The sequence below is a fragment of the Castanea sativa genome, chromosome 10 (genome assembly GCF_040712315.1).
Source record: "Castanea sativa cultivar Marrone di Chiusa Pesio chromosome 10, ASM4071231v1".
Lineage (NCBI taxonomy): Eukaryota > Viridiplantae > Streptophyta > Magnoliopsida > Fagales > Fagaceae > Castanea > Castanea sativa.
In genome coordinates this window covers 7500941-7523368 of record NC_134022.1, presented here as the reverse complement: position 1 = coordinate 7523368, position 22428 = coordinate 7500941, and the positions used below count along the sequence as shown (strand labels likewise).

Genomic DNA, 22428 nt, shown 5'->3' with positions numbered 1-22428 from the left:
TTTGTTATAAGTAATCACGTGGCAAATCACGAGTGGATAGGGAAAAATAGTAATTCCATGTTAGTTCACATTTTCATTGTTTAAAACTTACCACGTGAGGCGCGTGGTGTGACATTTGGAGCTGGTAGGCGGTAGATGGCACTCAAGGTGGCATTGATTGAAAGATGGTTGTGACTTTAGAGTGTGCTTCCTCGTGTTGTCATTCATTCGTGTCTTTCCCATTACATATTACGTTTTTCTTTTCTTTCTTTCTTTTTTTCATTTTTATTTTACCGTAATACCGTGCAACTAATAATACAAAGGTTTCCCATCAAAATATATATATATATATATATATATATAAATAATATAGAGGATTTTCTTTTTAATAAAGCATATAGGAAAAAGTTTGGCTAACCTACTACTCGATGGCATTTGAAAAACACATTCATATATAGGTTTTGTTTATGAGTAGTGTGATTTATTCAAATAATATAAATAAATTGTATTATAAATTGTCATATAAAGATAAAGTTTGGTTACAAATTTAATTATTGCCTAGAATTGCAACTTCATTAAATAAAACTAACAATTCTGTATATTTTTAAAAAATGAACCATTGAATTATATGTCCTTTATACTCTTAAAACACATATCAAATTTTGTTTCGATCAGGATTTTATTTACTATATAATTTAGAAACTTATTTTTTAAGCATAATTTTATATTATAAAAACTTACAATTTAAACAATTGATTGATAATATAACTATAGATCTTTTATTTTCTGAAAATTTTGCAAGTATGTAAGAAATAAGAAGAAAATGTAATTCAATGGTGAATTTGACAAAATTCACATCCAATAAAAAGATATTGAGTAAATTTGTAACCTTAGGCTATAACTAAATTTGTAGCCAAATTTTGTCTGTCATATAATGAGTTGAAAAGATAGCTCCAAACTGATATAGAGCCAAACTTTAATCTAATATATATGGATAATTGATAACTAAGAATAGTTAATGAACTAGATCAATAAAAAAGAAAAGAATAGTTAATGAACTATTTATATATAATAGATTTTTGGAAAATATCATATTTGAATTAATTAGAAAATTCTTAATAAAAACATCCATAAAAATATTCACATCAATCATGTGAATCTGAATATGTTTTAGTCAAATTTTGTCATTTTTGTTAGTTTAACTAATCTATTATTCACAACCGTCTCAATATTCTATTAACTATTTTATTTAAATATCATTTTCTCTCTCTCCCAAAATCAAATTTTACCTCATCTTTCCTCAATTTCACTCTCTTTGGAATCCCCATCATTAGAATCACAAACGCCCAAACACAACCACACTGGAAACATCCAAACACAACCATATCAAACCCAATTCAACCAACACAAATCACAGTTAAAAAAAAAAAAAGGCAATGGAACTCCCCAAATTTTCTTCTCCAAAAAACAAGAAGAAGCAAAGCGTACGGGCTTCAGCTTCAAATCAAAGATCTTTTAACTTCAATCCAAAGCTTCAAAGTGCTTCTTGATATTCCATGTGAATTACTTTAGACTATTTTTTTCCGATAAATGACAATCTCATTTGGACTTAAATCACCTACTTGGACTAAGTTTAATAAATAAAATTTCCTAATTTTCTAAGATTTTCATAATTGTTTTGGGAAATTTTTAGATTTTTTTGCAACAAAAACTCTTCAATTTTGAATAATGCTAAGGATGCAAATTTTTTTACACAAAATTTTACAAATTTTGCTAATATGGTGAGTGGTTATTGGTAGATAAAAAAAAATGATATTAATGATAGGCCTAGATGAAAACCAATAAAGCTAACCACATCAATAGTTTGTAAAAATGTTGTAAAATATTTATGGCTGCAACATTACTCCTTCAACTTTATATAAAGTACCATAAGTATGTTAGAAGGTCCAAATTTTCACTCATGAGAAATTTCTAAAACCTCTTTAATTCAAAGTTAATCGACAAAACACCCAAACCTACAAATTTTCATGGTCTTCTTCCCCACTTTTCACTACACGCCAACAAGAAGGTATTTGGTATCAAATGATATCGTGTCAACAATATCAAAATCGAATAAGTGTGAAACATGTCAGCAAAAAATAACTACTCCACTAACAAAAAAAAGGCATGTGTTAATGGGTAGTTATCTTTACATACATGTCTCTCATTTATTAGGTTTTGATATAGATGATGTAGTATCATTTAATACAAAATATTTTTTCCACACCAACACCCAACACATAAACCCTTAGGAATCCATATAAACCATTCATATAGACAAAATCCAAGTAGTTTTTTAGGTCACTGCATTTATCAACATCACCAACAGAAGAAAAGCTTCATCAACAAGCATCCATCTTCTGAGAAAGCCATATAAGAGCACTAGCAATGGGGAGTGTACACCCCCCCCCCCAGTTGCTATTTTAGCAACTCCAACCCGGTATGTAAAACTCAAAAATTTTAGAACTCGTGAACAGTAGGTACTTATATTTAGAACCTAATATTCACGAGGTTGTAAACAAAATAATAATAATTTAATTAGATCTTCTCTCTCTCTCTCTCTCTCTCTCTCTCTGACTCCCCCTCTGCACTTCTCTCTCAAGCACTACTCTCTCAGTCTCTGAAACTTTCTTCTCTCTCAACTTTCCCTCTTGATTTTAGGTGGGATCTCCGATTCTCTCCTCTTTGTTCTCTGTGTTCTAATGGTGGTGGATCGGTGTGTTGGGCTTTGTGGAGCCTAGTTATATTTGATCCGGTTGACGACCCGACCAGACCCGACTCGAATAATGTTGCGTAGTTTTTAATGGGAGATTTTCTGAGGCTTAGTCCATGGAGCGGAGGCTTGGATCGACAAATTTTTGGCCCGTTTTGTAGCCCATTGTGAATCTTGTGTGCAAGATGTAGAAAATGCTATTTTTGTTATTAGGTTAGTGGTTGTCATTTTTTAGAGAGAGAAAAATACTGTAGCCGCACTTTGTATGTTTCCCTGATAACAGTGAAATCCCTACAACTCTGTGGATGTAGGTAAATTGCCGAACCACGTAAATACTGTTTTGTGCGTGTGATTATTTTTCTTTGGTGTGTGTTTTCTCTATTTTTGTTTCTCATAGGTTAGGAATTCGTGGAAATTCCCTACACGGTGAGGATGAGGGTTGCTATTTTTGAGGTGGATGGATTTGTCGTGGGTTTGAGGTTTGTGGTGTTGATGGTCGAAGTTTGAGGTCTAAGGGTGGTGTTCCTATAGCAACGATGATCGAATGGTGGGCATGGGATGTGTGGGTTGTGGGTTTTGGTAGGTTGTGGGATGTGTGGGTTTGGGTTTTGGTGGGTTGTGGTGGGTGAGGATTTCGGTCTGTGTGGTGGTGGGTTGGTTTAGTGTGGTGGTGGTGGTGGAAATGGGCTACGGTTGCGATGAAGGGGTAATGGTTTGGTGTGGTGGTGGTGGCTGGTTTGATGTGGTTTTTGGTGGCTATTAATGGTTGTGGTTGTGGTGGTAATGGATTGTTTGGGTTGTTATGCTGTGTACAGAGAGATGTGGTGGTTGTTGGTGGTTTTGGACCTTTTGGTTGTCGTGGGTTTTATGTTGTCGTGGGTTGTTTACGCTATGGTTCAGAGAGATATGAAGAGAGGCACTAGCAGTGAGTAAGAAGAGAGAGAGAAAAATATTAAGAAAATGACTAGTGTTGATTGTGATGAGAAAAATAAAAACTAGGATGTAGTATGAGTTGTAAAATGAGTTGGTAAAATAAATAAAGGGATATTTGAGGATACAAAATAGACACTTTTTTACATCCCGGATGTTAATGCTCTAACAAGGTGAAAATTTGGAAGAGAGGATCCAAGAATAAAAGTGATAGTAAGGACAAAGGATAAACTATACACCCTTGGATATCAACCATTCACTCACCGGATAATGGAAGTAATTTTTCGCTTCTTTGCTGTTAGATTTTTTTTCCCTAGTATTCAATCATATCATGCTTAGTTAGATTTTTGCTATGCTTTCATAACAAGAAAAATCCAAAAAATACACATTAGGGTAAAATCTCCTCTTTCTATTTATTTTTATTTTTACTTTTATTTCTCATCATGATAGTCTTAGAGCAATGAGTTACTTGTAAATTCTCAAAAGTTGTGATTAACAATATCAATATGAAGTTAATGCGCACTTTATCATCATACCAAGACACTAATTGGTTTTTGGTGTAAATAGGGATTGAACCCCAAGTTAAGTTAATTGGAACCTACTAAACAACCTCAAACTTAAAGATTATAAATAGTATTCTAACCCATAATAAAATATGCACTACTTAATCTTGTTATTTGATAAAAATGAAAAAGAAAGACAATTTTCCCCCCTTTTCGTAACACTGAAAGGGTCTCATTAAAACCACCGCTCATCCTTGGTACGGTAGTCACTCTACAAGTATAAATATTTGTGGGGTGTGAGGGGCAAGGGTTAGGGTTCAAATCTCCAGGAGGGAGCTTCACACACATATATACTTAGATTAGGCTAGAGTAAAAATTCTATCTTGTATAAAAAAAAAAAATTTTAAAAAAGGTCTCATTAAATGTTTTAAAAAAGACTTCCTAGATTGCTTTAATGTTAAATTTCAAGTATGCATGATGAGTTTTCTTATGGTTGCCATGCATTTATTATGTTGTAGATAATATTACTCTTATACACGATTGCTTAGTTCATATATATATATATATATATGTGTGTGTGTGTGTGTGTGTGTGTGTGTGCATGTAAATACAGGAATTAGGAAGACAAATAACTTCCAGATATCCATATGTTGGTTTCTTTCTAGATTGGACCAGGAAATATTCCTTGTTCTCTTTCTTCACCATAACATAAGAATTCAACAAAAATGCCATAACTATGTATTGATTAATTATTTCTTACCCATTCAAGAGGACACATCGATCAATAATAGTCTGCAAACTTCTCACACTCAGGTGCATGTTTACCTTTCTTTTGAATGCACCTAAATCAACAAAGAACATCAATAATGTTTTTGTTTTTAATTTAGCTTTTATCAATATTAAATAAGTTGTTGGGGTTTCTATCTTTTTTTTTTTTTTTCTTTTTTTTCCTGGTTTGAGATGTTTTAAAATCTCTCTCTTTATAAGCCTAAGATTAGATGATGATGTGTCATTTCAAACCAACTGGTGAAACCGTTTTATGAGAAATACAGATGATAATCATGGAGAGAAAAGAATAAAGAGTTACTCACTTGTGGTACTCAAGGTAGCAAGTGTAGCAATGTCGTGTTTGGTTCATTAAGGGAAATCTTGCATCAATTGGCGTTGTCTCCAACTTTATCTACTTGTTAACAACATAGTTAGTCACCATAAGTCCATAATATACACACTTATTTGTGCATATATAACTGTGAGCAAGTGAACTGATGATTAGTTAATTTTTAATTCATGCGTGTTTGTTTATATAACGTAATGCTTTTTGATAATTGATATGTTCATGTGTGTGATTCTTGGCAAGTCATGTCCTTAACTAACTTCATTAGTAAAAGTCTGTTATTGTGTGTTTAACAAGGAATCAAGAGAATGATGGAAGACGTGGAAAAAAAAAAGGATGAATAATTCTCTCATTTGGTAGAGTAAAAAGTTGGAAAGAAGGAAAAAGAGAGATAGACATTCACTATATGAAGTCATCAATATTTGATCTTCCAATAGGGAAAAAAAGTAATAATTTGATACTTTTATTAAATATATTTAAAATAATTCAAAGATAACACAAAAGAAATTTAACAATTTTTTTATTTCTAAACTATTAATTTGTCTGATTAAAAGGATTTTAAATTAGATATTCTAATATTTTTTCCAACATTTTATGTTTTCTTCTATTTCACTTCTCTTTCACTTTTATACTCTCTTTATCAAACCAAACCTAAGTATATAATATTTAAAGTCTTATAACTCAATTGAAACTTTATGGGACTGTCAAATTTAAACATAAGGGCGGAACTAGGAATTTTTGCTAGCTTGGAGGGGCTGAGTTATATGGTACTAATAGATTAGTCAAGACAAAACATGTGCAATTGTGCATGCACACACACATCTAATGTTGAGTTAATCATAACTCATAAATGTTAAATACACTAATATCAACTTGTATCCAATATGAAAAGACAATTTACAATGGAACTGATGAATTCTTTAAAATCATGAATGATCCAAAATTTTGATAAATATAAGAATAAATTTTTATAATAAAAAGGTCGCTGGATATTTTTAGGGGGGCTAGTACTTAGTTTAGTAAGCCAATTCTCTCAAAATTTTAATAAGTATATATACTACATATATTTTGTTTAAAAATTATGGCTAAAATACAAAACTCATCCTTTAATTTTCTTTATAGTTTATTTCAATCTTTTAACCTTGTTTTTTTTCGTTTATTTCAGTACTCTAAATTTTTTATTCATTCAATTAAGGCATTTTTGTCAACTTTTGTTATTTTTTTTTAAAAAAAATGGAAAATACTTTTCAATCATTAATTGAATTTTTGTAATTTAAGAAATTTGAAGAAAAACTTAAAAAATTGAAAATTCAACCATAAAATATAACAAAAGTTGATGAAAAAGCTTTAATTAAATAAAATTGAAAGGTAGATAACTGAAATGAATAATTGGTAAAATATAAAGTGTGGATTTTGCATTTTAGCCGAAAGTAAATTGAAGGAAGATGGCCCCACAAGTTAGTTATGTCACTATGTAGAAGTTTACGGTTTAAAACTGTTGGATTATTTATAAAAATAAAAATAAAACACAAGCTACACACTAAGGGCCGTTTGGTAATATTGTTCGTATTTTTTTAAAATACGTGTAGGTGAAAAAGTATGTGGAAATATATGTAATGTTGTTTAAAAACTGAAAATTGTTGCTCAAAATCCCATACCAAACAACCTCTTAGTTTTGTCATTGTGTAGACATCTACAGTTTAAATATTTCATTTTTCATTTGTTGAATAATAATAATAATTATTATTATTATCATTATATATATATATAATGTAATATTATCAGAACTTCTTAAATCATCAACATTAAAAACATCTTGCATGGCTAGAAGCTCCTCATGAACTTTTTGTAAAGTTTGTCCAAGATGCTTGTATTGCTTCTCTGATTGTGACCCCTCCTCTACAACTTCCAAAAATTGAAGCATCAAACTATTTCTCATCATGGTAGAAGAAAGTTGATGCTCCACCTGTACGACCTCACTAGATATGTCATGTACAATGCACTTCTTAGCATTAATTGTCCATCTTTCTAAAATATAATGTGATGGAAGAAAATACACAAGGGATTTCTTCACAAAAACAACAAGGATATGCCTATAAATAATTCCAACAAACTCAAACATATGACATGTACAAATAGCTTTTGTCTCAACAATATCAAGAGACACTTCATAAAATGGACTTTCTTTCCCATAAGTTATCACCTTGTATATCTTCTTCACTCATTCTTTACGATATTTGGATGCCTTGTATTTTTTACTACGAAATAACTCTTCTTGAAATTTTATAAATATCTTTCTTATATAAACTTTTGCTGCCTCTGCTTTCAGCTTATAATATGTTTTCAAAATTGGCACTAAATTTTTTGTCTTTACATCTTGTGCTTTCTCTTTAAGATAATGTACATTCAATGCTTGCTCATATTGATATACAAAATCACTTATCGTTGTACTTGAACGAACATAATCTTTAAAAAATTTATTAATTCTTTCACTCCTTTGAGTTGTAGACATCCCAATACAAAATGAGCTTCGTAAGTAAGCTAAAACCCATCTTTCACACCGCATATAAAGATTTCCCAACCAATCATTATCCCCCAATCCATATTTCTCTATAATCTCATTCCATTCTAACTCAAACTCTTCAATAGTGACTGTATCATGGATGCAATGGTAAAATTCTCCCTGAAAATGTGGATATTTATTATATACATAAGACAACTGTTTTGGAACTTTCTGTAAAAGATGCTACATACACAATCTATGAGTTGCATTTGGTAATATATCTGCAATTGCCTTAGCCATAGTCTTGTCATCATCTATTATAATTGTAGAAGGAGGATTTTCAGGCATTGTATTAAGCCAAGTATTCAACAACCATGTATAAGAGTCTGCTGTTTCATTGACAAGCAAAGTACATCCAAACATCACAAATTGATGATGGTGGTTAACCCCTGTGAAAGGAACAAAAGGCATCTTATAACGATTTGTTTGGTATGTACCGTCAAAGGTAACGACATCTCCAAAATATTGGTATGCCATTCTTAACCTAGCATCAGCCCAAAAGCAATTACCCATGCACCCATTTTCATTAATTTCAATTGCATAAACAAAAACTGGATTTTTACATTTACTCTCAATAAAATATTTGTATATTCCCTGGACCCTGGGCATCTCCATCTTGAAGCAACTTTCTTCTTTTACTACTCAAATAATTTTGAATATCAATTGGAATACATCCAACATTATAATCACCACCAGATTCTTTACTTAACACATACATATTATCTTGCTTGGGGCTATACTTGACTCATTGAGTGTATTTATAAGATTCTTTTGGGCACTTGTTATCACTCTATGCCCACAAAGCAAACTTGTACTCTTAGGAGTAAAAAGCTCATGATTATGACCCTCCACAAACTTACATACAATCCAAGTATCATCGACTTTCTTTAAACCTATCATTACTTTGCATCCCACTCTTGTTTCTGCACGCTTAGAACCTTTTCTTACATTGTTTTCATTACATTGATGACGAAATCCTTCCTTCAAACAAACATATTAAGTTCCAACCAATATTTTATCTTTATTCTTTCGAGCATGATTTACTCGTATACTAAAACCCTTTCGCCTTGCATATGCATTATAATATGCACGAGCAGCCTCTGAGTTATCAAATACCATATCAAAACGTGGTTCTAAATGCCTATTGCATGCAAAAAGTTGATTTGAATCATCCAATAAGAAGTCATTATTTTGATCTTCCTTTATTTATGACTTATCATGTTCTAAGTCATCCGCCATATCACAAAGTGAGATTGTTTCAGGTTCCTTGTTGTTTGCACTCATATTTTCGATTCAAGAATTTTAAATTTCAATATGACCTATAAAAAACAAAAGAGAAGAAAAATTCATAAGCAACAATTAATAATAAATTTAAAATTGTTGCCATTACAATACTAAACTTGCCCAATTTGGCAAACTTGTTCTATTACAAAATTAAAATTTAATTAGAAAATTTTACGCTAATATTATAATTATCATTAAAAATTAATCATTGAAAATTGGTAACGTTTCAACTAAATTTAGGATACAAGTAAAGAGTAAATCCAACAACTAATTTGATTGTTTGAAATTCAAACTAATTCCACAAAAGCACAACAAAGGTAGGGTACATTTGAACATCCTACTCAACAACTCAATAAACTTTATTACATAAAACAACTCCAAGTACATCCTTAATTTCACTTTGGTACATATAGAGATCAAATTGACATTACAAGTAGGAGTTGATTATATTTGAAACTAAAAATATTATAATTGCTATCAAATAAATGATACTAGCTGTGTCCCAGAGACTAAAGTTGACAGTGGAGAATTCAACAACCACCACAAGTAAACTTGTCGGAAAGGCACCTATCAGAAAAAACAAGATTATCATTCAATTAAATTCATTTCATTGTTGAACTAATATAGAGACTAAAAATATAGAACTTTTAGTGCTGGATTCCTAATTGAACAAGATCCCAATAAAAGCAAATCCAAAACTTTAAGTCAAGGTTTAAAAAAAATACAAAAAAATAAAGAAATATAAAAAATTGAAAATAATATATATAGGAAACAATTTAGCAATCTTATCATAGAAGTAACATTCTTTTGAATCTTCTAAAACTGAGTTAGGTAACTATCAACCAAAAAAAAAAAAGATCAGATTCAATTTGGTCAAGCAGAAAATTGTGTATAATCTATGTTAAATGGCAATCATCTCCTACACCTTATGCCATGGACTTGAGCACTAAGCTGTCATAGCAAAACCATACACAACAAACAAGTTAGCATAAAAATATAATGATTTGCATAAAAAAAAATAATCAAATAGGACAGCATAAAGATATTTGAGCAAACATAAACATGATATTCATTAGCAGATAATAGAAATTATGGTCAAAATTTTCCCTGCAAAATTTTCATTAGTAGATAATACTCTCTTAGGTATCAAATTAACTAATTACACTTCTTAATTTGAAAATTCACAAAATTCCTACAATTAGAACTTATACTCCTGGAACTTATACATTTCAACTAATACTCCTGGAACTAAATTAGAACTTATAAGAACTACAATCCTCCAAGAACTACAATCAAATTCAGTTACGGGTTGAACCCTCACACTTAGGAATCTAATCAAAACCCATAAAGAAACCAAAATACAGAAGAAAAAAAAACCATAAATAATTCGTGAGGCTCCAAAAAAACCCATAAACCCATAAAAACCCATAAATAATTCGAAATCCAAATTGGGGAAAAGAGAAAATCATGAAAAACAAACCTTTGGATCGTGGCTCACAATGGCTTCAGTATGTTTCCAAGCTCCACGCATAGCTCCAATGACCTTTGTGGTGGTGAGCTTCGGTGTGTGGTGTGGTGGAGGTTTGGGCAAACAAAGATGGAAGAGGGAGGAAGCAGAAGTTTAAGGGTTGTGGGTTTTCTTAATTTGTTCTGTGTTTGGAGAGGGATTTAAGTGATAAATTAAAAGAAGATGACGTGGCAGGAATCTATTGGCTGGTTCCTGACTGAATGTACTCTCTCTCTCTCTCTCTCTCTCTCTCTCTCTCTCTCTCTCTCTCTCTCTCTCTCTCTCTCTCTCTCTCTCTCTCTATATATATATATATATATATATAAAGCACAAGTTCCTAACACTGGTTGAATTTGGTCATGTAATTGGTGGCGTGAGTGGAGAACATATGTATAACACATGCTCTGTACTAAAAATTTCTTCACCTTTTCCTTCTAACCAAATAAACTTTCCATTTTTTTTTGAGAAACACACACACACATATATATAGGGGAAGGGGGATGAAATAAGGAAATACACTCACACGCCAATTCCAAAACTGCATGCAACTTTTCATTTTTATTTGTAATGCATGTGATCTTCTAAAAATTATTGTTGTTTTCTAAACAAGCCGAACAATATATATAAAAGGGCCTTACGGTCCAACTTACGTATAAATTTTTATTTATTTATTTATATGAACACCAACAGCCTGCAAAAGGTTTTATCTTTTATACTTCTCCTCCTACCTTACCGTTTCTTTTTTCTTTTTCTTTTTTTAAAGGAAAGTATTGGACCTCTCTCAGGGCTTTTGTTTATTTTTTGGAAAAACTACAATATTGGTCTCTCAATTTTACTTTGTGTGCGCAATTGGCCCCTAAAGTTTCAAGCGAACACAATTAGTCCCTTAAGTTTTAAAACTGAGTTGTATTAGTCCTTTGACTAACTGTCGTTAGTGTTGTTACTTACGTGGCTAACAGAACAATGATTTGACATTTTTTTTAATAATGAGGCATTTTTTATTAATAAAAATTACAAAATAAATTTATACATAACAAATTCACAAATCGGTAACAAATTAAAACCAGTATTTACAACTAATTCACAAACCCACCCACAAGAGAGAAGGGGAGAGAGCACTGACTCGCCACCGGCAACAACCCAAGCCCAAAACCAAAATTAAAAAACTCTCTAATTTCTTTTTCCCTAAAAAAGGTCATTACCTCAAAATTCACAAACCCAAGAAACAGTAACAACAAGAAGCCCCAATTCTTTATAGACGATAGGATGAGAGAATGATTTCATGACATATAAACAATAAGAAAGAAATAGGATCAAAGATTTTGTTATGGTAGAAACATCATCGTCCAAGATAGCCGTTTTGGATGCTCCACTTCATGCGATTGGATTCAAGATTGAAGACCTGTCTCCTCAAAAAGTCACTGGCCGGCTTCCTATTACACACAAATGTTTTCAAGTTAGGTCAAACACAATCAAACCCAGTTCAATTCATTCATTAACCTTGCTTAATTTGATTTAATAACATTTGGGGGAAAAAAGTACAACCATTCAAGGTGTTACATGGAGGTGTATCAGCACTGTTATAAGAGGTACTAGCAAGCGTGGGAGCTCACATGGCTTCTTGTTATCAGAGAGTGGCTGGTATTCATCTTAATTTTGGTTTTGGGCTTTGGCTATCGCCGGTGGCAAGTTAGGGCTTGGATTTCTTCACTCTCTCCCCTTCTCTTTCATGGGTGGGTTTGTGAATTAGTTGCAAATGCTAGTTTTAATTTGGTACCGGTTTGTGAATTTCTTAGGTGTAATTTTATTTTGTAATTTTTATTAATAAAAAAAATACCACATCATTAAAAAAATGTCAAGTTAATGTTCTGTTAGCCACGTAAGTAACGCCACTAACGGCAGTTAGTAAGATGACTAATATAACTCAGTTTTAAAACTTGAGGGACTAATTGTACTCGCTTGAAACTTAATAGACTAATTGCACACATAGAGTAAATTTGAGGGATCAATATTGTAATTTCCCCTTATTTTTTTTAAAATAAAATAAAATGATGCATTCGTTTATTATTATTATATGAAAAAAGCACATATAATTTTTTTTTAAAATTTTAAGTATATTTTGATAATTAAAAATAGGAATTAGGAGAAAAAGAAAAAATATTGAGTATTGTATAATTTCTTAAAAGAATTAAAACACATAAATTTCTTGAAACTCTTCAAATATTTTATCTACGTTTTAATGCTTCGATATTGACTTATGACTCTTAAGTAATTAAATTATTTATTTAAATTCGATATATTTAGATCGCTCCTTGAAGTTATTATGTTAATGAATATTTATAAATTTTTTTAACTATCAAACATATCTATCATTTATAGATATAAATTAACAATGGTATTTTTCCTAACTCTATTCTACCCCTCTCATCTCCCACATCAATACAAACAGGCCTTGAGCAAATAAAAAAATATAAACAAATACCAAATAAGCTTTCAAGGTTTTTTTTTATTATAAAAAAATTGCATAAATTACCATTTATATATGGATTAATTTCATGCGATAATTATATTACTATATCAATTAACATTTTCATCCCATTAATTAATTGTTTTTTAACTTTTTCATAACTAGTTTTGTTATGTCTAGCAGACATATATAAGAATAAAACATGGAGACTTAAAGGAAAGCTCAGGGGATGTTTGGGAGAGTAGTTTAAGTTATGTTGCTTAAGTATTTTTTATATACGCGTAGATAAAAAAGTGTGAAAATGTGTGTAATGTTATTTAAAATGTGTTGTTGTGTTTTAAAACTAGGGTACCAAACATGCCCTTATTCACTTTCAATTCTTTACGTACACACACTCTAGAGAGAAAGAGAGAGATAATAGAAAGACCTCATCGTTGTCTTTGCTGCTGTCTTTGTGTTCTCTGTTGTTGTTATTGTTGCTGGGGTGGGACTGGGAAGGTGGAGGAGCACGCGAGACGGTGCCAGGTTCATGAGCAGGCCTAGGAGCTTGCTCACCTCGAGCCACCTTGTTCACGTCTCTGGCTCTCATCTTGTCCTGCGGATCCACCATGCTCGATGTCGACATTTCTATGTGTGCGCTATATATGATAGTTTCAGAAATGATCAAATATTTTCATGCACAAGCTTATTAATAAGAATGCTTGCTGTTAAACTTGTAACGTATTTACAAGTATTACGCAATAATTTATATTTGAGGTGTGTTTGGATACCGCTTATTTTGTTAAAAACTGAAAATTTATTACTAAAAACAATATAGCTAAATAATTTTTAAATTATAAATAGTGTCATAGGATCCAATATTTACTATTTATTATTGCCTTTTTCAGTATTTGGTTGGTTCATGAACAATACCATAAAACCCACTAAAAAAGGCAAAATGCAAAATCATTGCTTGCAAACACACTCTTGTTGTAAAAGTTCACTCTTTGTTCATGCTCCATAGGGTGAAGCCACGTTAAAAGGGAGAAGACACTTGTCTTTTTGGCGGGGTTGTGATATGTCTACACTGCGGCAAACCGATATCGGATTTGGAGCTACTGAAAGATGACAGAAATCATGACTGTCTCACAGAACTGCAACACGTACCCATCAATTCTTGGTAGTTGGTGTCAATCTATCCCATTCACCAATGCTCACTTCAGGACAAACGGTTAAATGGATGCACACTTATGCTTATCCATGGTTACAGGCAGCTTAATGCTCCCTTGTTATCTTGGCATTTTGATAAAAGTTTTAAAAAATTTTAAAGCTAATTTCATGGTGAGTTTTTTTTTTTTTTTTTTAAATAAAAAATTAAATTTTATCACGTTATCAGTAACGAAAATTTAAATTGATATCATAATAGTGACAGTCAACATTTTTGCCAAGAATTTATAGTGCTTGGTGGCATAATTTATATTTCTTTATTATAAGAATTAGAATTCAAATCTTTCTTTCTATTATTAAGCGTTTGGATGGGGGCTTATTTTACGTCTGCGTCTGCATTTGCTTCTGTGTTTGCATTTTTTATTTATTTTATTATTGAGAAGCGCATTATTTCATATGGAAATGTTTGTTAGTGGGTCTTATGCACTGTTCGCAGGACCTACAAACTTCTTTTTTTACACATTTAAAAATTATTTTGCTATAGTATTTTCAATTTTCAACAAAATAAACAGTATTCAAACGTACTCAAAACTTTGGAATTATAAAAATAAATAAATCTTTTTTAAAATATTGATGACATGGCAAAATCCGGTCCTCTTATTTCAAACATATTTCCTAAGATCTTATAACTATAGATTCAAACTTATAGAATATCTAAATAACTAGACAGATATGAGAAGTTTATTGATATATATAAACAAAAATGTAAATTGTATCTATCATCTCTAAAATTTGGTGCAGGTTGAATTTTGATCCGTCAAATTTAAAAAGTTTGTATTTGCAGTTTTGCACCATGTTTTCATTTACATAATTAACGGGATGGTGAGGAACCCATAATTTAGGCCTAAGCCCTCTAAGAAAAATGAGGATAAGCCTAAGGCCTAAGAAAAGGACAAGATAACCTTAAGGCTCATATAAAAGACAAGACAGGTCTAAGGTCCAGTCAAAAGACAAGATGGGTCTATGGTCTAGACAAAGGACAAGGAGGGTCTAAGGCCCCTAGAAAAAATAAAGATAGTCTCTGGGCCTAAATGAAGGATAAAAATTGGCTAAGGTTCTAGTAAGAAAAGATGGGCTTAAAGCCCAAAAAATTACAAGACGAGCTTAGATACTAAATAATGTACAAAAAGATACCTTTAGAAGAGAGATAAAAGATGAGCCTAAAGCCCCCGATGGGCTTTTTTTTTTTTTTTTTAAGCTTTTTGGATTTTTTTTCTGTGGGGGGGGGGGGGGAAGGACTTATAAGAACAAGATAAATAATTTTTTGGATTCTTGATTTTTGAAATATTTTATTGGAAAAGGGCAAATGAAAGAAAAATATTTTGAAACTTTTGGATATTTTCTTTTTGAAAAAGGAAGAATTCACTTGAAAGGAAAGTATTTTTGAAAATTTTGATTTTTTAATTTTTGAAAAGAAACAAATTTACAAACACATGCAATCAGGTTAATTCTAGATGTAGTTCACTATGGCTTACCGCGTGTTGGTCAATCCAAATAGGGCTTCATCCTTATGGTTATGGCTCCAAAAGGTTCCCACACGTACAACACCTAGCTATTAAGTCATCTCAATATGAATCAAGTGGATCCATGTTGGTTGACACTTGACAAACCAACTTGTTAATGCGCTTAAAACTCATTATAGGCCATGACATAGAAAGTGGAGTAAAAATTACTTGTGACTTCAAGTGGAGTTTGTGGCCTAGCCCAACACCATGTGGGATAAAAGACAAACTTTGTGTCCCTATGTAAAATGTTGGGTGTGTTTAGCAAGATCCTTATTTGAAAATGGGCTTAATAGTAATATTTTAGACTTTAACTCTCCATCTCCAATGGAGTAGCAATTGTGGGCGCCTTTAGGGTGTGGCTCATGAATACCACCATCTTGAAAAAAAATATTCCTGAAATCGCCACTGGAGTACACCACCAATTTAGAGGTTGGGATAAAAAGAAGAATCGTCATTTAGTTATACATCCAGGAACTATCATTGACTGTTGTGCAACGATCTAATTAACCATATATGAATCTCAAGTTAGAGTATGAGCCCTAGAACGGCATTAGACACCCAAAACAACTCATTATTTGGATTGACTTTCATTTCTATCACTAAGGCAATGTTGAACTAAGTTGGATCCCTCTTAATGCATAATAGAAGTTAAAATCATGAGTATGGGCCATATAGATCATACTGTAGGGGAGGATAGGCTTAATTTTAGGCTCTGCAGTATTTATTTATAAGAAATTAAAGTGCAAGTTACACTTGGTGTAACTCTAAGCAATGTTACACCACCCACTAACTTGTTATAGAATTCATATTTTGAAAATCCCACCATTGAATTACATGTTTGATATGTTTTTAACATTTTTGCCAATTTTCATGTCAATTGGATGTTATTTACTATTTGATCCAAAAACACATATTTTATGCATTATTTTAAACTACAAAAATTTGAATTTGAACAATTGATTGATGATATGGTTATTAAGTTTTGATTACCATGAAAATTTGCAAGCATGAAGAATATACGAAGATGGTGTAATCTAAAGGTGGATTTGTCAAAATTTGCATCCAATTAAAAAGTATTGAGTGGTGTAACATTGTTTAAAGTTGCACCAAGTGTAACTTGAACCCAACCCATATATATATATATACACACACATATTTTCTAAACCATCGAATTTAAGTAGATCAAACAATAAAAAAAAAACACTCATTAATGCTGATATTTTGATTAAAATTTCATTTATTATCCCTTATTTATGACATTCCATACCTATTTCTATACCCAAAATAATTATATCTCTCTTTCTCCTCCATCGCATGAAATATAGAAGAGCACTAAATTGATGGATGCCAATATGAGCACTCAAGTAATATATATATAATATCCTTTAATTGTTTGTGTTTTGTTAGTAGAGATGATCACCTTCATAACCAAAACTCAGTTTTGAATTTGTGAAGCCAAGAGGATCATTGTCTAATAGTGCCATAAGTTCTTGCACATCAAGAAACTCATTTTTAGAACAACCTAGAAAGTGGTCTAGTCTACTATATTCAGAATAGCTTATTACACCAAACTCATCCTCTACCAAACTAGGCATCACAGTAGACTCACTTGTACTAGGCATGGCAGTAGAGTCATCAACAGAGGGCCAGATATAGTAGAAACGGACTCCGAAAAGTTGAGTCATGCACAAACACCATACATCACCCTAGTAGCTTCATTGTAAGTAGAGGCGGCATCAACTGCATTATCAAAAGTCCCAAGCCAAAGTCTCTTTCCTCTATTAGGCCCACGAATCTCTGCAATCCATTTACCCCAAGTCCTTTGCCTAACCCCTCTATAATTGCAAAGTGGATTCTCAGGCCCTCCTTTTCCTTCACACACCCCTTCTTCAACCCCATGGCCGGAAGTTTATGTGCACGTTTGGCCTCAACACCAGAAGACTCAAACTGATCATTATAGTCTTTCCACTTGGCCAATGTTTCAACCATAGACATAAACATTCCATCAACTCTACTCTTCCTCTTCTTTGAAGATTCCATGGCCACACCTTGATCACACTACAGGAAATTGGTTTTATTGCAACGGCCACAAAATGCTGCAAAACTCCTCAAAAAGAACGATGTAATAGGTTTTGCAACGTTTTCTTGCAACACTTTTCAGACCGCTACAACAACACCGCAACAATATCCTTATTGCAATTTTTAATAGAAACGCCACAATGCATTTTTACCTTTGCAGCATTTTCATCACAACGGTAAAAAAATCACTTCAATAAACCCTAAATTCATTTATTCAAATTGCAATGTAACGGTTCTAAAAAAGGTTGCAATAAATAATCTATTGCAATGTTTTTAAAAAACGCTATTACATATATATATATATATATATATATATATATATGTTGCAGCGCTTTTAAAACTGCTACAATAGACATATATTATAGTGTTTTGCTAAACGCCGCTATACACAAAATTTTTCAAATTGTAATTATAAACTGCTACAATATTCACATTTGTTTCATTTTGGGTTTTCAGAGTGTTGTTTGAGAGTGTGTGCAAGCAAAGCCGCGTACTTATAGACTTCTCTTTTTGTGTTGTGTGTAGTTTATGGTACAAAGGATTCAATTTATCATGACGTGGCGCTTTCTAGTTGTTTTGTCGCGATTCTGATCTTGACTTTTTCACCGCATGTCATTTCTTCAGTTGAGCTGAAATCTTAACTATACCAAAGTGTCTCTTAATTTCTTCCCACCCTGTTCATTTCCTACTTCTTCGTTTCCTACTTCTCCCGAGATTTTTTACATCTTAAAGGGAAAACAAAAATCTCCTGATTTTTTTACTTCTTGCTATAATCATAGGCATAATTAGTTGCTTCTTGCAATATATAATATGGACATAATTATATCAAAAAATAAAAAATATATTCGCATAATTATAGGTGATCAAAATAATTAAATTAAAACAAATTTTTTTTTTGGAAAATTCATGACACTGTTTAAAATATAATTTTTGTTGAAGTAACATTTTAAATTTCCTAACCTAATTAATTGCTTTTTATTTTGGTAATACAATTTCGTATTAAAAGCAAACTATTTTTGTAATGAATTTTAGTTAAATTACAAAATTCCACAATACAAATAATGCAGCACATTTATTGATACAATATGATGTACAATAATTGTTTTTTTTTTTTTTTTTGTGTGTGGATAAAATGATGTACAATAATTTGGTAATACATTTAGTTGGGTGGCTTGGCTGCTTGGGCCACATTGCTTGGCGAACAAATGTAGGAGTAACTACTTAACAACTCAGTTTTTTCCCCCTCAAAAAAAAAAAAAAAAAACTCCTTTCCCTTGTGTGTGTTTGTTTCTCAAAAATTTAAAAAAAAAACTTAACTACTTAGTTTTTTGATAGGATTAAAAAAAAAAAAAACTAATGGTGAAACAAGCTCTTATAATTTAAAAAACTTATAACTGTAACACTTTATTAATTCATATTACCAACGTTATAGACATGAAATCACAATCAAAGCTTCGTGAAACGAGGATCATAAAACTCACACAGCAGCATACAATTGGGTCCAATAAATATATTATATGAAAATAATTAGAAGACTTGAGCATAATTAATTAGCTATAATAATTTAATTGGTCTCATCAACCATTCTAATTTCCAACCAAAATTATTTTAAAAAATTAAGATGATGTTGATATGATTTTCAACATCATACTATACAGTCTACTCTTTTGTTTTTTTGTTTTTTTTTCCCCTATAATGCATTATGTAAATATGTTAATTAAATTCTTGTATCTTACGGCAGGAACGGATTTTGTAGGTCATGATCTTGTTTTTTTTTTTACTCATATTTTTTCAACTTCGATGGATTTGATAAATGGCTGTATTCATTTAACAAAGCATGGATTTTTTAGGTCATGTTTACAATGCATTTTTTTTTTAATGGAATACAAAGGATGTTTATGATTTCTTAACTACACAAATAGGAGTGTCACTTTTCTCCTTAAACTCATCACTCTCTATTATCATTAGTTCTTAACTACACAAATATGGGAGCTGTTTTGACAATCTATTATAGTTTTTGTGATTTCACAGTTGCTAGCATGAATTCTTGGGCTTGACATATCACATGTAACTCATGACTTTTTTATGGCCAAGAATCAAATATGAGTTGTTGCTTGCAACTAAGATATGTTTTTAATAGTGAGTTCAAATTAGCTCAACTAATAAAGTCTATAATGGTTGAATAAGAGATCTGAGGTTCAATTTTCGCTTACACTAAAAACTGATTAATGTCTTAACCTAATGATAAAGAGCTATCATCTAGAGCGGACTCCATAAGTTAAAACAATCTCTCCAAAAAAAAAAGAGGTTTTTAATAGCTAATTCTTTTTATTGCCACATATCTTCATGTGGTGTTACTTAATACATTTATTGGCATGAGTTTAATGCCATATATATTAACTTGAGCATAGATGAATATTTTCATTTAATATCGCCAAATATACTTGTTTGGACTTGCTTAGTACTCTAACATATTTCTCCACATTTACATTTACTTGTATATGCCTCTTGGTTCAAATTACGTATGCATGAGAATACTCTCTCACTAACTTGTTATATATATTAAATGGTTTTATCCTATGTTATCCGTCCCTAATAATAGCCCTTTATCATTAGACCAAGATACCAATCGGTTTTTGGTGTAGGTGGGGATTGAACCCCAGATCTCATATTTAACCATTAGAGACTTTACACATCTTGCTACACATCTTGTTATTTATATATTGCTACACATCTTCTTATGATATTGCTTGCCGCATCTATTGGCATAAATTTAATGCCAAAAATATTAGCTTGGACATTGACAAATTTATATTCATTTAATCTTGATAAATATATTTGTTTAACCTTACTAAATCTACTTCCTTTATTTCATATGCCTCATAGCCTAACATATCTCCTCTTATTTACTTCATGGTTTAAATTATTATTTTCATTAATTCATTATTTTTATCACTCGTTATATCATTTTTTTACTAATAGAAAAAGCAACTATAGCAGCCAATGAGTGTACCATTGGAGTGGATATCGAACTTGACTATCCAAAAAGAATCTGAGTCTAGCCATTGGCTTATGAAAACACGACACGTCACAGCCACAAACATCAAGAATACTTGAATTACTCTAAATGAGCTTGAAGAAGAAATGGCTAGGAGTAGTTTTAAATTGGATCAACATTTAGAACAAAATTAGAGTGTGTAAAATTTAACTGAAACAACACTTGACATAAAATTATACAATCAAAATCTAATTTAAATTGTTTATGTGCGGTCCACAAATCAAAGCTCGGCTCAAAATTATGGCCCATTTAAGTCAAACCCACCCAAGCTGTACTGAACATTGCTGAAAGGCACGAACTGACCATCAGCTATACTGAACAACAATGAAAGGCATGAACAGAGCTTAGCTCAAACCGATCACCACAAGATATTGTTGAAAGCATGATATAATGCCTTGGGGAAATCTGCCTGCCGAACACAAATTTGGAGGCTAGCACAAGTTCCAACGGTGTCATTACAAGAAAATTGAGTGAGCCCCACCTGCCTGGGGCAAGGGACCCCTCATGATAGCTAACCCACTCAAGGCTAGGTATATAAAGAGAAAGACACTAGGAGAAAAGGGTTGGAAAAATTTAGGGGAGAGAGATACGAGCATGGTGAGGAAAAAACCTTTCTGGGAAGAAAGAGATCCAACTTGGATTTTCTTGGGAAATAGGGGATCATTCACAAAGCAAGGATAAGAGAGAGTAACTTCAATCTATTCATCCCAATGACAGCATTGCCAACTCTTGGGCCTCCCATTGTTGGATATTCTTGATCCATGGTACAAATAAATTGGAGGATAAAACTTGGAAGCCTCCGTCTCTTGGGCCGAAGCACCACAGTTTATTACAGTTCTGCTTTAATATATTGGTAAAATCATGTACATATAATTTGATTAATTTCATTAGGATTTATTGGGAAAATTTTAGCAAAAATATTTTGTATGTCATAAACATAATATTCTAAGGATTGATAATTCAAATTTGAAAATCAAGACTACGTGGGCAATTGCATAAAAATCCAAGGGTGAGATTTCTAATAACCTTATATGTATTTCGTATGAATCACAAAATGGTTTGTTGAGATTAAGCCAAGTGAGGAACTTTACATACTTCACAATTCAAATGATCATCCACATGTATTTTAATTATAATTACATGATTCATTAAATCATTTAAATAAGTCTAATGACTATATTTGGTTGTTATAATAAGCGAGGAGAAATACTTGAACATTCTCATAAAGGAAACCAAATAATACTATTAAATTACTAAAACCAATTACAAAACTATTGACAATATGTCATATAATTAAAATACACCCATATTATTAGTTGAATTATCAATTAGTTGAAATAAATTTTCTATCATCATACTTGATGAATTTGAATTAGGAAAAGGTTTGGCTCCAAGTATGTTTGGAGTCTTGGGCTCTAATCACCAAATGGGAAGATACCATATGTCTTGTCATATGTATTGCATATGACTCACTTAATTGG

General features: G+C 31.7%; 1 pseudogene; it reads right to left on the bottom strand.

Annotated features, from left to right (window-relative positions):
• Positions 1–4920: 4920 nt before the first annotated feature.
• LOC142611949 (protein FAR1-RELATED SEQUENCE 5-like) lies at positions 4921–13724 on the bottom strand (annotated as a pseudogene).
• Between the last annotated feature and the right edge of the window lie 8704 nt (positions 13725–22428).